A 17,660-nucleotide genomic window follows, 5' to 3' on the forward strand; every position below is an offset into this window, starting at 1 on the left:
TTCAAAGTTTGGTAGATGACACAAGCACCAGAGAAAAGTGGGGAGGAAGAATGAGTGGAGGTAAATACTTATTAGAAATATGTTTTCAGTATAGGAAAATTATAACTTCTGAGGTGGTACTTACCACTTCTCATAAGATTAGCTAGAATATCACACTGAATAGGAGGCAGAACCTGTAGCAGGGATTAACAGAAGTAACCTCCAAAAGCATCTAAAGATCTTGTGAAGGGAATCATACTGTTTCTGAACCAGGAATACTCTTCACACATCTATGAAGAGTGTAAGATAAGGGTGGAAAAAAAAATAACACACAAGCAGGAGAGACCTTTAGCAGGATAGTGATCTTAACCATGAAATATAAACAGAACTTAATCCCACTTAGTATAAAAGTGGGTAAATCAGTGGATGTGCCCCTTGGTGTGAAGTAGCTAAGGCACAATGGACCACACTTTGCAAATTAACATTCAAACCTATGCTCCCAACATACATGGGTTGTCAGGATAAAAATCATACCATTTTTACCTCAAGTTCAAGAGTCTGGAGGGAATCTAGAACCACTCTGACACCTGAGAATGACACTTAATAACTTTGAACTAGTGATTCAGAGACCTGACATTCAGTATCAAAGGGATGTCTACGTAATAGAATTCAACTCCCACAAAACTGAAATTGACCAGAGCCATCAGAAAAGCAATAATATCCAAGGCAATGAGGGCTAGCCAAAAGGACAGAACCAGAACAATTCTCCTTATCTCTACAATACTCCTTTGTGACTGTATAATACATATTAGACGATATAACATTACCTACAGGTGCAGAACACCAGAACCTTACTCTACACTGAACTACTTCTACTGTATGATGTAATCATGTGGCAATCACTCTTAACCAAAAAGAGAGTGACACATCAACCATATGCAACAGATCCCCAAAAGCATTTGTATTTGAAATTAAATTCATTCTTAGACAAGTCACAATAATGTACACCAGTTGTAGGAGAGTGTGTAGAGAGGTAAGTACCTATCACAAATACACTTCCAGGTTACGGAAATGTTATCATCCAAAATAATCTACTTATCTCTCATCACACAGAGATTAAAAACTCACACTAATATGGCAGATGGGCCAGTGCAAAAGAAAAAAATATGCTCCCTTTAGAGAGAGCACCAGAAGAAGAAAGTCCAAGAAGCATGGAACCCAGTAATGGTGGCTAGAGGAGTAACACTCGTGGAAGACCACATCCTTCTCAGGCAGGAAAAACTCTTTGCCAAAATGGGAATATGAAAGAAAAAGACCAGAAATCAGCCAGTGTGTTACAAGGATGGGTGAAAAAAAATATAAGAACAACTAAGCATTTGCATACAACTAATCAGAGACATGAATAAGAGTGTTGCTAAAGCAATAATCAGACAGTAAAGTTTTGTATGTGTTCTATTGTATAATTTACTTACCTTGCATATAAGAATAGAAAATAAGGTCCCTTCTTAATTCTCTCAGTATGTACCCATTAAAAGTCTTTATAAAGTTGACAATATTAAATTTTAATACAGTGTGTATATCATGAAATTTTGAAGCTTTTCAGTAAACACTAAGTCTTTCATATTTTAGTAAAGTTTTTAAATTAAAAAAATATAATAAAAACATGAATATAGTGTTTGTTTTAAATAGTCTGTGTGAAAAGTATTTTTCAAGTTAAGATTAAAAACACCTTTCTTCATTTCAAATATCAATTTGTGTAATCTCTAAAACCAACTAAATATATTTCAAATGTTTGTTATCTGTTATTTTCTTTACCTTAACTCCATAAAAGGTTGGTCAATTTGAACAGGAAACTAGTAATTTATCTTATTCTTACGTAATTTTAAACTCATAACAGTATACGTGTATTTATACCCAAATTTTGAACTGTTTCTAACTATTAGTTGCAGCATTATAAGTTGTAAATCACTTGGGTAGAGCACAGTTCACGTTATGCTATAGAATTAGATTAAAACAATCTACTCAGAAATGCTCAATTTTATTCTTCATGAGATACTTTTATTATGTTATTATTTATTGCATCTAATCTAACCTTAACTAACCAAAAGAGATCCCTATTTTTACAATTTAGTCACTTTTGTATAAATAAAGAATTGACATGAAAAAAAGAAGAAGAAAGGTTTGAACTGTCAATGAAACTTGAACCTACTTTTCAATACAAATAGTAGTAATGCACAAAAGAACATAAAATAATAATATGCATAAAACAGACATTTTTTTTCTAACTATCACAATGTTTCTGGCTTTTTAACTATGTAGTAAGAGCCACTACAAATTAATTCATGCTAGTCATTACTTTTACCGTGGGAATAAAGCTTGTACTGAAGTAGAAATTGACAATTCTTTGTTCAGAACATAAGGTAATATAACATCCTTTAATAAATGAGAACCTTGACTTTCTGTTGGTTTTCGATAATACAGAAATAAATGTGAGAGAACTATTAATAAATCATGACAGAGGTTATGTGAGAGGTGTGTGCAGCAAAATAAAATTTTAAGCTATAAATATGATGTTTGTATGAGCAATGACAATTTTATTGTAAGTTACATTGAAATTCCTACTTATTGGGAGAAGTGATGAATAAAAGAGAAGAGATGCCTACAAAAAATTTATCACCTTTTTCACAATTGGGAAAATTCAGGATTTTTTAAAGCACTGCCATATCAAATTAAAAACTTTAAACTTACCTACTGTTAAATTATGGATCATTAGCTATAATTTTATGCTATTTTAATTGACGTAACAAACAAAAAGTGGTTTAATAAAATGGTGACTGTAAGCTACTAAAACTCCGTGATATGTGCAGTAAATTATGTCAAGACAAATAGGGTTAACTCCCAAGGAAAACACTTTGTCCTATCTGGTTGTTCAAAAGTATTGGGAAATTTTTTAAACAACAGACACCCCTGTTGTACTTCCAACATAATTGTGTTACCCACTTTGGTTCTCTTTGGAGAGGTTGTAGATCTAGTGAGGAACTTTCCAAGATGACCATTCTAGTGGCTAGGAATAGATATTCTCTCCCATGTTCTGTTTGAAATATGTCCTCAAAGAAATTCTAACATCCAAAGTAATTCACTGAAGTTAAATGGTTTGTAACATTCAAAATCTGTAAATATTCCTAGTCAACTGCTATAGTTTTTTTGTTAATAAACATTAATCACAATTATAGCTTTCTTGGCCTGTTGTAGCTGTTCAATAATATTCTGCTATTTGTCTCTTGGTGCACTGGTTTTTATATATAAATCACAAAAGACTCTGGAAAATTCACCATATTTCTCTTGTAACAATACTGTCAAACATTAGTATTACATATACACCTGATATGTTGTTCATTCTTACACACAAGATTGTTCTATAAATTTCGAGAACAGTCAGGATTGGCACAATACACAGTGTTGAATATATGTCACATGGGAAAAAGAAAAGTATACAAAAACAAGCATAGGCACTAAAATAAGTGTATAACAGTAAATCTGTTACATACCATAAAGACCTTTAACTGAAGAAAGTGTAATGGGTTATCATGAACCTTATTTTCAAAAGCTGGCAAGTGCAAACCAAGTGGGCAGACACTCCCTCAGACAAGGAAGATAGAGACTGGAATTGACACACACACACAAATATATGTCACTGTTGTGGTCTTGCAGAGACCCATATCTCAAAAGTAGATACATAAGAACCAGATCATATTGGCTAAACAATTTCTGTTAACTCTAACTTAATGCAGAGTTAAGGAAGTACAGTTACGACAGAAAGTGTTCATACTCCTGCGTCCCGAGTGGTTTTTGCTCATAACTTAAAAAGTATCATGAGTAGGCTAATAGAACTATAATATATTATAAATATTAAACTGACACACATCTACATAAATTTTTATGTAAATTAAATAACAAATAAACTGTTTATAAACAAATAACCAAAAATAGGAGGAGCAGAAAGTGTTCGTACAGTTCAGAACGTGTGAAAAAACTGATATTGCCGTAAAAATTTTGTTTAGTTTGGCAAATACACTACATTATACCATTCCAGAACTAGACACTGGGTTCATAATTATTGGAATTTAGCCAGCAAAAAATGTACTTCCGGAAATTTAGTGCTGTCTCTGTCATCATGGTGAACAGGAAACAACTGTCCAGTGATTTAAAAAAACGAATTATTGTAAAATACAAGTCTTGTGTGTCTCTTTCCCGTATTGCTACACAACTTAACGTGCCAAAATCTACTGTTCAAAGCATAATTGCCAAGTTTAAACTTACAAGATCAACTGCTAACCTCTCTTGTTTCGGATGCCCCATCAAAATTCCAGAGAGAATGAAGAGGAAAGTTCTCAGAGAAGGTAGTAGGAACCCTCGTTTAACATGTAATGACATACAGAAACTGGTAAGGGAAACTGGGGTTGAAGTAAGCACCTCTACAGTTATGAACATGTTATGCTATTCTGGGTTCAAAGCATGTCGTCCTTGTAAAACTTCATATTTAAAGCCTGTTCATTTAGAAGCACGATTGAGGTATGCAAGAAAGCATGTAGATAAACCCTTTACCTATTGAAAGAGTATTCTTTGGTCAGACGAGACAAAAATCGAGCTTTTTGGCCATAATGATGTTCGCAATATTTTCCGTAAGAAGGGGGAACGAAATCTTCCAAAGAACACTGTCCCTATAGTTAAACCCGGAAGTGGCTCGATCATGGTATGGGGTTCCTTAAGATCTTCTAGTATAGGCAACCTTCATCATATCAATGGAATCATGAAAAAAGAAGAGTAGTTGATACATTAGACACTTATATCAAGAATGATGCTCGGAACTTGTGGCTTGGGCATCGTTGGATCTTCCAGCACGACAATGGCCCTAAGCACACATTCAGATATGCGCAATCAGGGTTGCAGAGGAACCATATAAGCATTCTGGAGTGGCCATCACAGTCACCCGATCTCAACCCAATTGAAAACGTTTGGCATGAGGATTCATCAGCATCATCCAAAAACTTGCAAGAGTTGGAGGCCTTTTGTAAAGAAGAGTGGAAGAAAATATCAGTCAAGTACTATCAAATGAACGATTATGGAGGGCTATGAGGAGAGATTGCACCAAGTAATTTACCTGAAAGGCTACACAACTGATCATTAAAGTAGATGCACAAACAATTTCTGCCCCTCCTATGTTTGGTTATTTGTTTATAAACAGTTTATTTGTCATTCAATTTACATAAAAAAATTATGTAGATGTGTGTTAGTATAATATTTATAATACACCACACTTTCATTATCCTAATCTCGATACTTTTTAAGTTATGAGGAAAAAAACTACTTGCAATGCAGGGGTATGAACACTTTCTGTTGTAACTGTGAGGAAACACATCTCACTAAGTGGGTTTTAAGGTGGAGATAAGGCTATTCTTAAGATAAATAAATAGACAAATAGAGCAATCACCCATGAAAAATGATGGGTAGACTGAAGAATGGTAACTGAAGAGAAAAGTTTGGATGGAAATGAAACTGTCAGATGATAAAGAAGGTGTGTTGGCATTTTTCACCTCCTTGTCTGTAAGAATGAGGACAAAGTGAGACAAGGGACAACACTGGTAAGAGTTGATGTGAAATAGTTTTGTAATGTCATCCTTCAGGAAAAACAAATGACATATATGAAGTGTTAAAACCAATCAGTAATAGTGGACTAAACATCCCTGAGTGAAGAAGAGCAATGTAGCAAGAATATACTACAGTGGGCATCCCAAAAGAGAACCACATGTTTAGCAGCACCAAAGTACCCTGGACCAAAAATAAAGATCAGACAATCATTGTGGGTATAAAATTATTGAGGAAATACAGGAGAAAAGTATTAGTCACCCTCTCAAACCATCCAGGTATAGGAAATGAAAGAGTGGTCAGTGTACAAAAGGGAGTGAGGCTTATGGAATAAGATAAAAATATCAGAAAGGAAATCACTTTAACCATCAGCAAAAAGGAGGCCTTTAAAAAAACATAAGGACAAACAAATAGCTAGAGATTGAAATGAGAGTTGGACAAGAGTGTAAAGTACTACAAGAAAGCCCCAGTCAGGCACATAAGCCAGATGATCAGAACACTGAAGAAAAACTGAACTACATCACATGGAAATAGGTGGCTACAAAAGCTAAAAAGTATTTAACTATGTTTTGGAATTACAATCTCTAGGTAAACAATTTGGTAAAGAAGTCCAAATAATAGGCAACAGAAGGATAGTCTTAAGGAAATGTGTGTCTGGTGGACCAGATGTGATAGAAATGCCACTTGCATTACGGAAAAGAGTGATAAGTATGAATCAAACATTACAAAAGAAGTGTAACACAACATGAGAAACTTCCTGATGAAGAAAAGAAAGATGGTCTCTTATGTGAAGATGAAAGGGTTACACTCCCAGATGAAAAAGTAATAACAGATGAAGTACCTGTAACACTAATCAATGAAGAAGAAACTAAGAAAGAACTTGTGAATAAGATACTATAAAAAGGACTCAATAAAAAGAGTTACTGAATATTACCATGACAAGTGGTGGAAAGTGGATAGCAGAGAACATAGATAATTGTGGGATCAGAAATCAAAACAGCTAAAGCCACACAAAATAGACAAAGATGAATCCAAATGAGATGCAAGGAGGAAAGGCCTGTGAAGTTGATGAAATACAGAGACAGTGTAATGAACAACCACAAAAAATATCACCTCTAAGGAAGAAGGATGTAGCTATAAAACTCATCTATCAAGTAGTAATGAACAGTAGCCAAATGTACAGAAAGGAATACACAATGATATATCATATTGTGATGGACAAACTGAAGAAAACATCACGATGACGGAGGTATTGGAAAGTGAAGAAAGGTAACTGAAACATGGATTGTCTTCAATAAAAGAATGAAGGAAAACAATTTATTAAGAGGAGGAAACCCTCCTCATATGAAATTGAGGGATTATGAGATGTCATTCAAAGATAAAGTACAATAAAGATGTCAGTCTCAAATATTCAATGGAAATTAACTGAAGCTGACTAGAGTGCCAAACAGTTAATCCTCCAGGAGGAAGAATGATAATAGAAGGTAGATGGATGGGAAGAGAATGTGTAAGAAAAGCCAAGGATATATAAGTTAAGAAACATGAGAGAATGCACAGTAATGGGCAAGACAGGAGTGAAAGACATTTATGAAAAAAAGCTCCATCTGAGATATGAGCTTTTCTCAGATGACTTAAAGATAGGTCACATTTGGAGATTGTAAGAAGCCATAGTTGGATGGGCTGACCAGTGGATACAGCAATGTTATCCAAGGACAGACCCAATTCATCCCACTGCACCTGGATAAAAAGGTCAAAAGGAATAATGGCAGATCGTCTATTCCGAAAAAGTATAACCTACCGAGAAAGGAAAATAAAACCCCATGTGGGATACTTTGGTAAGGAACAAAGTTTCAAAGCACATAGTAGAGACAGCTGCAAATGGCAGAGGTGCAAATTAGGTTCATGAGACTTTGAACTGGGGAAGTGCAAAAAGCCCCAGTGCAAAGCTGAAGTCCTTGATGATGAATGGGGTCCAGCATCTTTAAGGCAGAGGTGCTGGCAGAGCCATAGACCAGTGATACATAGTTGAGTTTCAATCAAGTAAGAGCACAATATATCTTTATCACAGAACATTGATCTGCTCCCCAAGTGGTGGAAGAGAGGAAACGGAGGATATTCAGTGTTCTTATACATAAAGGCAGCTTATAGTCCAAGATAAGCCCCAAGAACTTTATCTCATGAACCACAAGCAGCACAATTTCACTGATACAGAGATCAGGATCAGGGTGAATACCCCTTTGGTGGCAAAAGTGCATGCAAACGGTTTTAAGAGAGAGAAGTTAAAGCCATTTGCTGTGGTTCACTTCAGTAAACGATTAAGGGCAGTCTATAGCTGCTGCTCAATATACCTCATGTTCGATGAATGACATGAATGAAAGTCGTTGACACAGAGCCTGTTTCCAACAGTGAGAGGGAGTTGTTCAGTGATGGCATTAATCTTTATACTGAAAAGTGCGACACTCAGAACACAGCCCTGAGTGACTCCAAATTCATGTAGAAAAGAATGGGAAAATGGAGAACTCACACAAACTTGGAATCTACTGTGCATTAAAAAATTGTTAATAAAAATGAGCAAATGGCCATGAACCCATATATGTGGAGGTCTCACAAAATGCCATACCTCCATGTTGTATCATTAGCCTTCTCAAGGTGCAAGAAAATAGGTAAAAGAACCAGTATAGAAAAGAGAAAGGTTGTGATCAGAGAGCATAAGCTCTATGGAGCAATCCTTCCTATCAATGTCTGCACTTCCCCAGACAGGATGATGTCCATTAAAGTCCTCTAGGATTAAAAATGGAGACGGCAACTGTTCAATGAGAGCATCAAGGTCTGATTGATCTTATGTTTCTCCAGGTGATAGGTATATTGAACAAATGGTGATGATATGACCCAAAGAAACTTGGACACCTTCAGCCTCCAAGTGTTGTCAAGTGTCAAAGACAGGGTGAGCACATGCTGATCAACCAACAATGCCACCCCTCCATGTATTAACTTGGAATTGCCTGTCCATTAAACAATTTTTGATAAAAATGGGCAAATGGCCATATAACCCATATACATGGAGGTCTTGCAAAATGCCATACTTTAAGGTTGTACCATAAACTTTCCCAATGTCAAAGAATATTGATACAAGATGTTGCTATTTGAGAAAGGCTTCTCTGATTGATGTTTCAAGTCAAATCAGGTGGTCCATGATAGAGCACTGTTGCTGGAACCCACACTGGATGGGCAAAAGGAGATTGTTTGATTTAAGAAACCAAACAAGATGAGCATTAACTATCCTCTCTGAGGTCTTACAGATGAAGCTCATCAAAGCAATTGGATGATAGTTTGAAGGAGGACACTGCAACAATGCCAGGGTTTTATGAGCACTATACCCAAACACCAGCATCAGATACAATGTTCACAACACCTGTTGAGAACATCCAACACTTGTACTTGGTTCACCCTAGCCCAAGTGGACAGGCTGATTTACCAAAAGCAAGTCCAAAGTGGTGTGTTAGGGTTGGACTCCTTAACTACCAGGATCCTCCTTTCCCCTTCACGGGTCACCACTCACGATAAACATGTGGGTGAATGTTTAGATCCCAGAGGAGGTAAAGTGAAAGAACAGAACCTTCCCTGGGAGGTCCCCTCACCACATACAGGAATCCACATCAAAGAAAAAAAAAAAACTATGACCACTGAGTAGCCTTGTTATGATAACTACCTTCTTCCAATCTAAATGTAAACATGACAATCCAAAAACAACAGAACATTTGATCTAGAAAAGCTTGTTACAATGTTGCTCACTCCAAGTTGACTGCTAACTGATGCAAAACCAAAGCTTTCAATACAGGACCATACTCCATATACAAGTAAGCTGTTTAGTATTTTTATGACACAAAGGAACTAGGTTATCTGTGAATAAATAGCTAGTAAAAATATAAAAATGAAATTATCAAAACATGTAAAAACAAATCAAGTTAAAAGAAAATAATGGCCAAAATTTGGATAAAAACCTTACATAGAATTTAAAAGGCCAATGGCCCTTAAAAAGTTAAAAACATAAAACAGACAGTGTCAACATTGCCAATTACACTATTCAGCATCAGGGGTAAACCTATTGTAAAAACGTCTTAAAATGGTGCTATTGTTGAGAATTGTAACGATGGTATGACAGTAAAATGTGGGCTATTGTGACTTGAGTGTCATAAAGGTCACATATTGGTTATCAGTACCAGATAAAAGAAAATGATGAGTTTAAAAAAAATGTGTCCAATACAAGGCCTAGCCATTATGAAAACAAGAGAGGCAAAGAGCAACAGAAGGTTTGATCTGGAAAAAAATTGTTATCACGTTCCTCAGTTGTTGTCAACTGCCAACTGGTGTGGAGCCAAGTCTTGAATATAGGACTTCAGTCCATGTATGGGACAGGTACAGCCATAAAAGCACCATACCAGATGGCCTTAGATGAAGTGTGAGCAATCTTTCTCCCACAAATATTAATGTGGACCAGTATCCAGAGAAACTGGATTAAAGTTGATAATAAAGAGAAATTGGCCAGTTGGTTTTGAATATTAATGAGAACAACAAGAGAACTAATGTGAAATGATACCAGGGCCTGCAAAGAGTTAAGTGAGTTGGTTTGTGTACTGAATAGCTTGTATGTGATCCACAGCAAGAGAAATGACATACAATTCTGTCAAGGGAATCCTGTGTGCAGCAACCAAACCATAACAAACCAAGGTAGAACCCACAAAGTCACCTGATTTTGAACCATCTGTATATATGGGAATTGAAGAATGGTTCAAATGATGTTCATCAAAATGAAGATGGTACTTCCAATTGGGAATATCTGCCTTCCTCAGAAGACTCAAAGAAAAAGCACAGGTGGCCATGATGGGAAGGGCTGACCAGATGAGACATCAATGCCATCTAAGGACATACCAAACTCAACCAACTGTCCCTGGACACAAAGGCCAAAAGAAATAATGGCAGACTATCTATTCTGAATAAGCATAGCCCAGTTAGGAAGGAAGACACAATCCCAAGTGGGATGCTGTGGTAAGGATAGAAGTTTTGAAGCATACAATAAAGAAAGTTGGAAACAAAGAGGCGTAGAGGTGGTTTGCAAGACTCTGTGTACAAACTCTGGACTGGAGAAGTGTGAAATGCCTCTGTGCAGGGCCTAAGCTCCTGATCATGAACAGGGTCAAATATCTTCAAGACCAAGGTCCTGGCAGAACCATTGACCACAGATCCATAGTTCAGTCTTTAGCTTAGGACATTGATCTATTCCCCAAGAGGTGGAAAAGAGCACATAAAGGATGTTCAGTGCCCCAGTACTCTTAACTCGTAGCTGCTTGATTTAAGGAATAAGGGTCAGCTTACAGTCAAAGATAAGCTGCAAGAACTTTTTCTCAGGGACTACAAGAAGAAGAAGAACAATATCAAGATGGAGCTCATAATTGGTTGAAATACTCTGCTGATGACAAAAGTTCATGCTGTGATTCACTACAGTAACTGATTGAGGGCAGTCTGAAACTGCTGCTCAATAAACCTCATGCTTGACAACTGACACGAGATGTGAAAGTCATTAATCCGTGATGACGCAAAAACCCACTTGTAGAGAAAAATATATATCTGTAAAAACAGCTGGTATGGGTTGAGAAAATGTTTTATGTAGAGGAGCAAATAATGTTTCGACCTTCTTCTGTCATTGTCAGGTTTACAAAGAAAGAAAGAGGTAACTGACCACATGTTTGAAGGGGATTGTGTAATTGAGTGTAGGAATGTAGAGGGCATGCTTAGATGTTTGATTATATTTATTAATATTGGTATAAAGGTGTTCCTTTGTATTGGTCTATTTTGGGCTTGAGTTGTTGTATAAGTAAGGCTTCTGTAATTTTGCATTTGTTTATGTTTGTTTTTTATTTAATATTTTGGTGTATTTTATGGTTATGTTGTGTTTATTTGATTTGCAGTGTTCGAAAAGATGTGAAGGTGACTTTTTGTGTTCTTTGAATCTGGTTTCCATTTTTCTACTTGTTTCTCCAATATAGAAGTTGTGGCAGTTAACACATTGTATTTTATAAATAATGTTGGTGTAGTGTTTGTCAGTGTAGTTTTTACATAGTATAGACCTTAGTTTTGTGCCTAGTTTTTGAATAAATTTGGAATTAACTGGAATGCCATATTTTGTTACTAGTTTTTGCCATATATTGGTTATTTTTCTGCTGATGTCGGGAATATATAATATGCAGCAGTATATGGTTTCGTGATCTTTTAATTCATGGGATATATGTGTTTTGTTAGGTGATTTTGCTTTTTGTCTAAGTGTGTGTGTATAACGTTTTCTACAGTTTGTGAAGGAAACTTAATGATGTTGATGAAGTATTGTTTTATTGTCTAATTTGTTATTAATTTTACCTGGTCATTGAAAGTTGTTGACAGAGTCTGTTTGAAACAGAAGGAGGAAGTTGTGCTGTGATGGTATTAATCTTTATACTGAAAAGTGACACTCAAAACATAGCCCTGAGGGATACCAAGTTCCTGTGGAAAAGAGCAGGAAAGAGACAAACCCACACAAACTTGGAATATCTGGTTCATTAAAATGTTCTGTATAAAAGTGGGTAAATTGCCATGTAGCTCACATGAGTGGAGGTTTTGTAAAATGCCATACCTTCATATTGTATCAAAAGCCTTCTCAAGTTCAAAGAATACAGACACAAGATGATGTCACTTGAGAAAGGTTTTTATAATCAACATTTCAAGTTGAATCAAGAGGTCCATGATGAAGCACTGTAATCAGAACCTACACTGAGCAACAAGAGGAGGTTGTTTGATTTGAGGAACCTGACAGAGACAGCTTGTCAAAGAAATTGAACAATAGTTTGAAGGGATCTTGACATAAGGTGCAAAAGGTAGAACTGGAACTGTAGCACCTGACCCTTGTGTACAAACATGAGAAACTGCTGGGAAGATTATACTATGAGGTATATGTAAACAAGCATAGGTATCATTGAACTAGGTCATCCAGACTTTTAGAGCCAAGTGCCATTAGAAGTTTAGATAAGACTCTATTGTGAAGTGAGGGGGATCTAAAAATTATTTGAGTCAGGATATAGTTGAGGACAATCTCTTATCTTTTTGGGTGCAATGGATAAATGGGAATAAAATCCTGAAAGAATGGGGTTGACCCTCTCTACTGCCATTTTGACTAAAAACTCTCTTATGGACTTGGAATGAAGCTTCACTTGCTGTGGATCTGTTGAAGGTAGAAATGCAACAGCTTGAACAAACAATGGTGGAGGTGATATAAATTGAATGACTAATCCTGAAGCCAGAACAGGAAGAACCAATAGATCCTGGTGAAAGAACTCCAAATGTCCAGAAAGTGATGTAATCATGCTTCTACTGCTCTCCCACACTTGAGATAGTCACTGATGTTACTGTCATTAGTCCACCCAGCTGAAGATCCTCAAAAATATGAATGGACCCTATTATATAAACCAATAAACCTGGGGACCAAAGGAGGGGGGTTGGGCCAATACTCCAACATTAGAACCAGAAGGGTAAGAAGCCAATGACAATAAAGAAGAATGTAAATAGACTGTATAAATTCAGGATTATAATGTCTCTGTAACTCCAGCAAATATCATGGAATGGAAAAAGAAAGTTTCCTGTAACTTGTTGAGGATAGAAGGTGGTATACAAATCCTTTTTAACAAAGTGCTTCTACCCAATAAATTCCAACAACAAACCAGCTAGGAAACCAAATAAAGAATGGAAGAAAAGACTAAGGAAGATGTTGGCAAAATTTCCAACCTATCCCCAAATTGTTGTGGGGAATGTTGATAGGCTTCAGACAAAAACTGGATTAAAGATAAATACCTCATGACAGTCATGAAGGCAAAGTAAATCTGAAAAAACTGTGATCTGTTTAAAGTGATCACAGGTTCCAATCTACACCCTCACAGATCTAAAAGTGTGTCCCCAACTATTGAGAATCTAAATAGGCCTTTTCCTGGCAGTAATAAGCCAAAGTATGTTGATCTGATAAATGTAGGTGACAAGACATAGCTATCCCATCACGTAACTGAGTGGCAAATTTCCTAGTATGAGCAGCAATATTACAGGAAGGAAAGAAACCAAGCAGTCACTTGCTATTCTTTCTACTAACAAAATAGGAGCAGTCAAATGCAATAGTAGAGACCATCAAACCTCACAAACCTAAGTAACCAAATGAAGAAAAGAGGCTTGAAGTGGTTGATCAAAATGATCCTCTGTTAAGTCTGACCTAGCAAATGAAGCTAAAAAAGTATGACTTAATGCTAACCAGTCATTCCTAGATCACTTGCAAAAGTTCCCTCAGAACTCCCTCCTACCCCAGAGACATACTTGATCTCTTAGTATGTTGAGTTTTTGTTTTGTTTCATGTGCTGAGTCCCAAGGAATGTATAGTCCAGTATGGGTGATTTTTCGGTGGATTTCTGTTTGAAATTGTGTATCAGTTCTTGTAATTTTGAGGTTAAGAAATGATATTTGATTGTTTTCTTCCTGTTCACATGTGAAGTTGATGTTGGGATGTATAGAGTTAATGTGATTGAAAAAATTAAGTATGTGTTCTGTAGATTTGAATCCCGCAACCGTGTCATCTACATATCTATACCAGTATAGTGGTGGATGTAATGCTGTGTTAATTGCTTGTGTTTCAACTTGTGTCATAAAAATATTGGCTAGAACTGGTGATACTGGGTTGCCCATTAACTCTATACATCCCAACATCAACTTCACATGTGAACAGGAAGAAAACAATCAAATATCATTTCTTAACCTCAAAATTACAAGAACTGATACACAATTTCAAACAGAAATCCACCGAAAAATCACCCATACTGGACTATACATTCCTTGGGACTCAGCACATGAAACAAAACAAAAACTCAACATACTAAGAAACCAAATAAACACAGCCATAAAACTATGCTCACATACTTGATCTGTTGACAAACAGCAGATACAAGTAGTGGAAGAGAAGAGGTCTGATTAACCTCTGTAGTAGAAATCCTACCTGTTGTTAAAGATATTTTTGTTAATTAATATACAAATATACATGAAAAGATAATCACAGAAATGCTAGCTGTGTTTAAAATAGATAATAAAACACTACTTATAATAGAAACCTGTGCCAAATGCTTTGTCAAAAAAATAATGTGGACGTTATAAGAATGAGGTGCTTATATACAGTACATAGATAGATGACATATTGAAGTTGGTGATGATATCTGCAAATCAAAATTTTCCTAAGGCACTCAAAGTGGGGTAGAAAAGATGGGAGCAAGCATTCTTGATGCTTAGATGGGCAAAGAGAGAAAAACCTGGAGATCAAGAAACGGCTATAGCATCAGAGGATTGTACGTTTTGGATTTTTTTTTTTATATATAAATACCATCTAAAGCAGTATTGTGGAAAACTGTATTTCACCTATGGCTAAACACAATTTATTACTCTCCATTTGATACATATTTTAGGAAAGAGCAGTACCTCTCATGAAACAAACCAACCACATGGTGTGCCCCATTGTTTCCATAATTTAAGGAATGGATAAGATTTTTGTGGATAGTCGAAAAGGCAATAATTAATAGACTCCCAAAGAGGAAGCAAATAGTGAATGTCCAGTGAAAATACCAGTGGACATAGAATCCACCCTGTTGAAAGAATATGGTAACAAAGAAATAGCCGATGTGTCACCAAGTTCAGAACTCCAATGACATGGAGGCTAACAATCAGATACAGAGATAATAAACCAAAATGAGGAGCATAGCAACAAGAAGTCAAAGGTTCAAAGAATATTTTGTTGATCAATGTAAGAAATGTGTTGTTCGAATGGGTCATGACATTGTGTCCAAAAAGAAAAATAAACATGAGAGAGGTTAGAGACCACAAACCAGACAAAACCTCTCATGTAGAAAGGGAAGATTAAAGCATTGTTAAATAGAATTTTTATGCCTCACAGAGATAAAAGATAAATTTAAACTTACCCAGCAAATGAGTTAAGACACTGAAACTAATCAGATATTAAGTGAACGTCAATACTAACTTTGAAAACTTGATAAGCCAACCCCAAGTAGAAGAGAAACCAAAGCAGAAGATACCTCAGAGGATGAAGCTAGAAGGAGCAAATGGTCCACACTGTAGTAAAATTACTGATGCAATTAGTGCATTTTTGACATAAAAGTTCTCATAAATAAAGACAAGCATGGAAAGAAGGTAAATGTGATCATTCTCTACATAGCCTCATAAAAAATGTGTAAAAAAGACAGATACTGAAGAATATGAACAATCAAAGAAACAAGATGAGCAGACTAAAAGTGAGTGTCAAAGCAGGTAATAAAGATCACTGAAGCTGGAAAAAAAGAGATTCAACATGTTGGAGCTCTATGAATGAAGAATTCTGACCATTAGTCAAAAAGTAGGAGTTTAAAGTCAGAGGGTCACAACATGAAGCTATGAAAGAAAAGAATGTGCACATTTGCATACATTAGATGAGGATGGAAGAGAAAAAAATCAAGGTTTGAGGTTTATACACTAAATTCACTTGTGAACCAAATCAAATATAAATGAAGAAAATGAAAGAATGTCACATTCCCAATATATAGTTACAGTGAAGAACAAAGGTAGAATCATTTGAGCCCTGTCTGAGATAGAAGAACCAGTAGCAAGGCCAAGCATTGAGAAGAGCTGGTAAAAACTGTTCATAGCTGTGGCTGACTCAGCAGAAAACAGAGGAAGAAGCCACATGTTTTAGGCCTGAAAAAAAAAAGAGTAGAATAGAACCCACTTCTTGATGTACAATTACAGTAAAATCACTCACAATCAGAGTTCCTACAGTCACCACTAATGTAGGGGAAAGTGACTTTTGTTGAAGAGTAGATGGACCACAAGAGGCTTCAGAAACATATGAAAATTAATAGTTGAGAAAATCCATATACCTGAATTTGTTTTTACAGTGTGTTAAACAGTATAGTGCCAGCAAAAAAAATGAGCTTTTAGTTCACATAAAATACTCAAGGTGAGTAATGTGGAAGTAGATTGAGTTTTCCTCCTATTGGGGAAGGTTACAGCCTGATATTTACTGTATTCACTTGATGGTATAATAAATAAAACAGGTATGAAGTTTAATAATTATTTCAGCACAAGCTCAGTCCTTTGGACCAACCTTGTAACCATTTTGAACTTGTACTTTTCATGCTGTTGCTTTTAAATTTGGCAGATTGTCAGTAAGCGTTAAAAGGCTTTAATAAATGTGCAAAATATCATATTGTTTTATTGTGTCTTAAGGTTTGTTAAGCAATGATTTTCTCAAGCCTGTTTTATTTTCACATGTTGTCTATCTAACATGTAATTTTCATTTTTAAATTAAAAATACTTTAATGCATCAGACAATTTTCAAATTTCACATGCAAAATCCTTATAATCTCCAGATAGTCTTATCAAACATTTCTTATGAAAACACTTTATATTTTGTCACTTTTCACAAAGAAACCTCTGTAAGGGTTCAGTTGATTTGACCAATCTCGTAACCACCATATAAAATTAGGAAAATGATATAAATTATGCTCTTTTTCATCATAGAATGAAAACAAAAGTATTAAAAAAAATTTTAGACTAAATATCTTAAATTTCATAACATTATACATTTATATAGATTTATTATTTTTATTATATTGACCTTTCAGCCATGCCCAACTAAAAATACAGAAATAACAGTGATGTGGTAAACATTTACTTATGTTACCATACCCAATAATAAAAAACAGACCTTTAGTTTTTACAAAGTGAACAATCTTAGCTGTGTTTTAGCAGATCAGTATTTGGTAAAATACAGTAACATTTCAATTATTATAAAGTGTATGTGTATAAAGATTATTACTATTTACAAACAAGTTTTCACACATTTTCTTAAAATACAGAATGGTATATAAAGTAAAGCAAACAATTATCTCTTCTAGTTACAACCTTTGCACTCAGATGCTGCTTGCTGTAGCTAG

The 17,660-nt window shown here is 35.6% G+C and overlaps 1 protein-coding gene across 2 annotated transcripts in view; it reads right to left on the bottom strand.

Annotated features, from left to right (window-relative positions):
- LSm1 (U6 snRNA-associated Sm-like protein LSm1) overlaps window positions 1-17,660 on the bottom strand; it is a 68,315-nt gene that overhangs the window by 587 nt on the left and 50,068 nt on the right. The gene's annotated exons all lie outside the window — the stretch shown is intronic.

Source organism: Tachypleus tridentatus, chromosome 2, assembly GCF_004210375.1.
Source record: "Tachypleus tridentatus isolate NWPU-2018 chromosome 2, ASM421037v1, whole genome shotgun sequence".
Taxonomy (NCBI): Eukaryota; Metazoa; Arthropoda; class Merostomata; order Xiphosura; family Limulidae; genus Tachypleus; species Tachypleus tridentatus.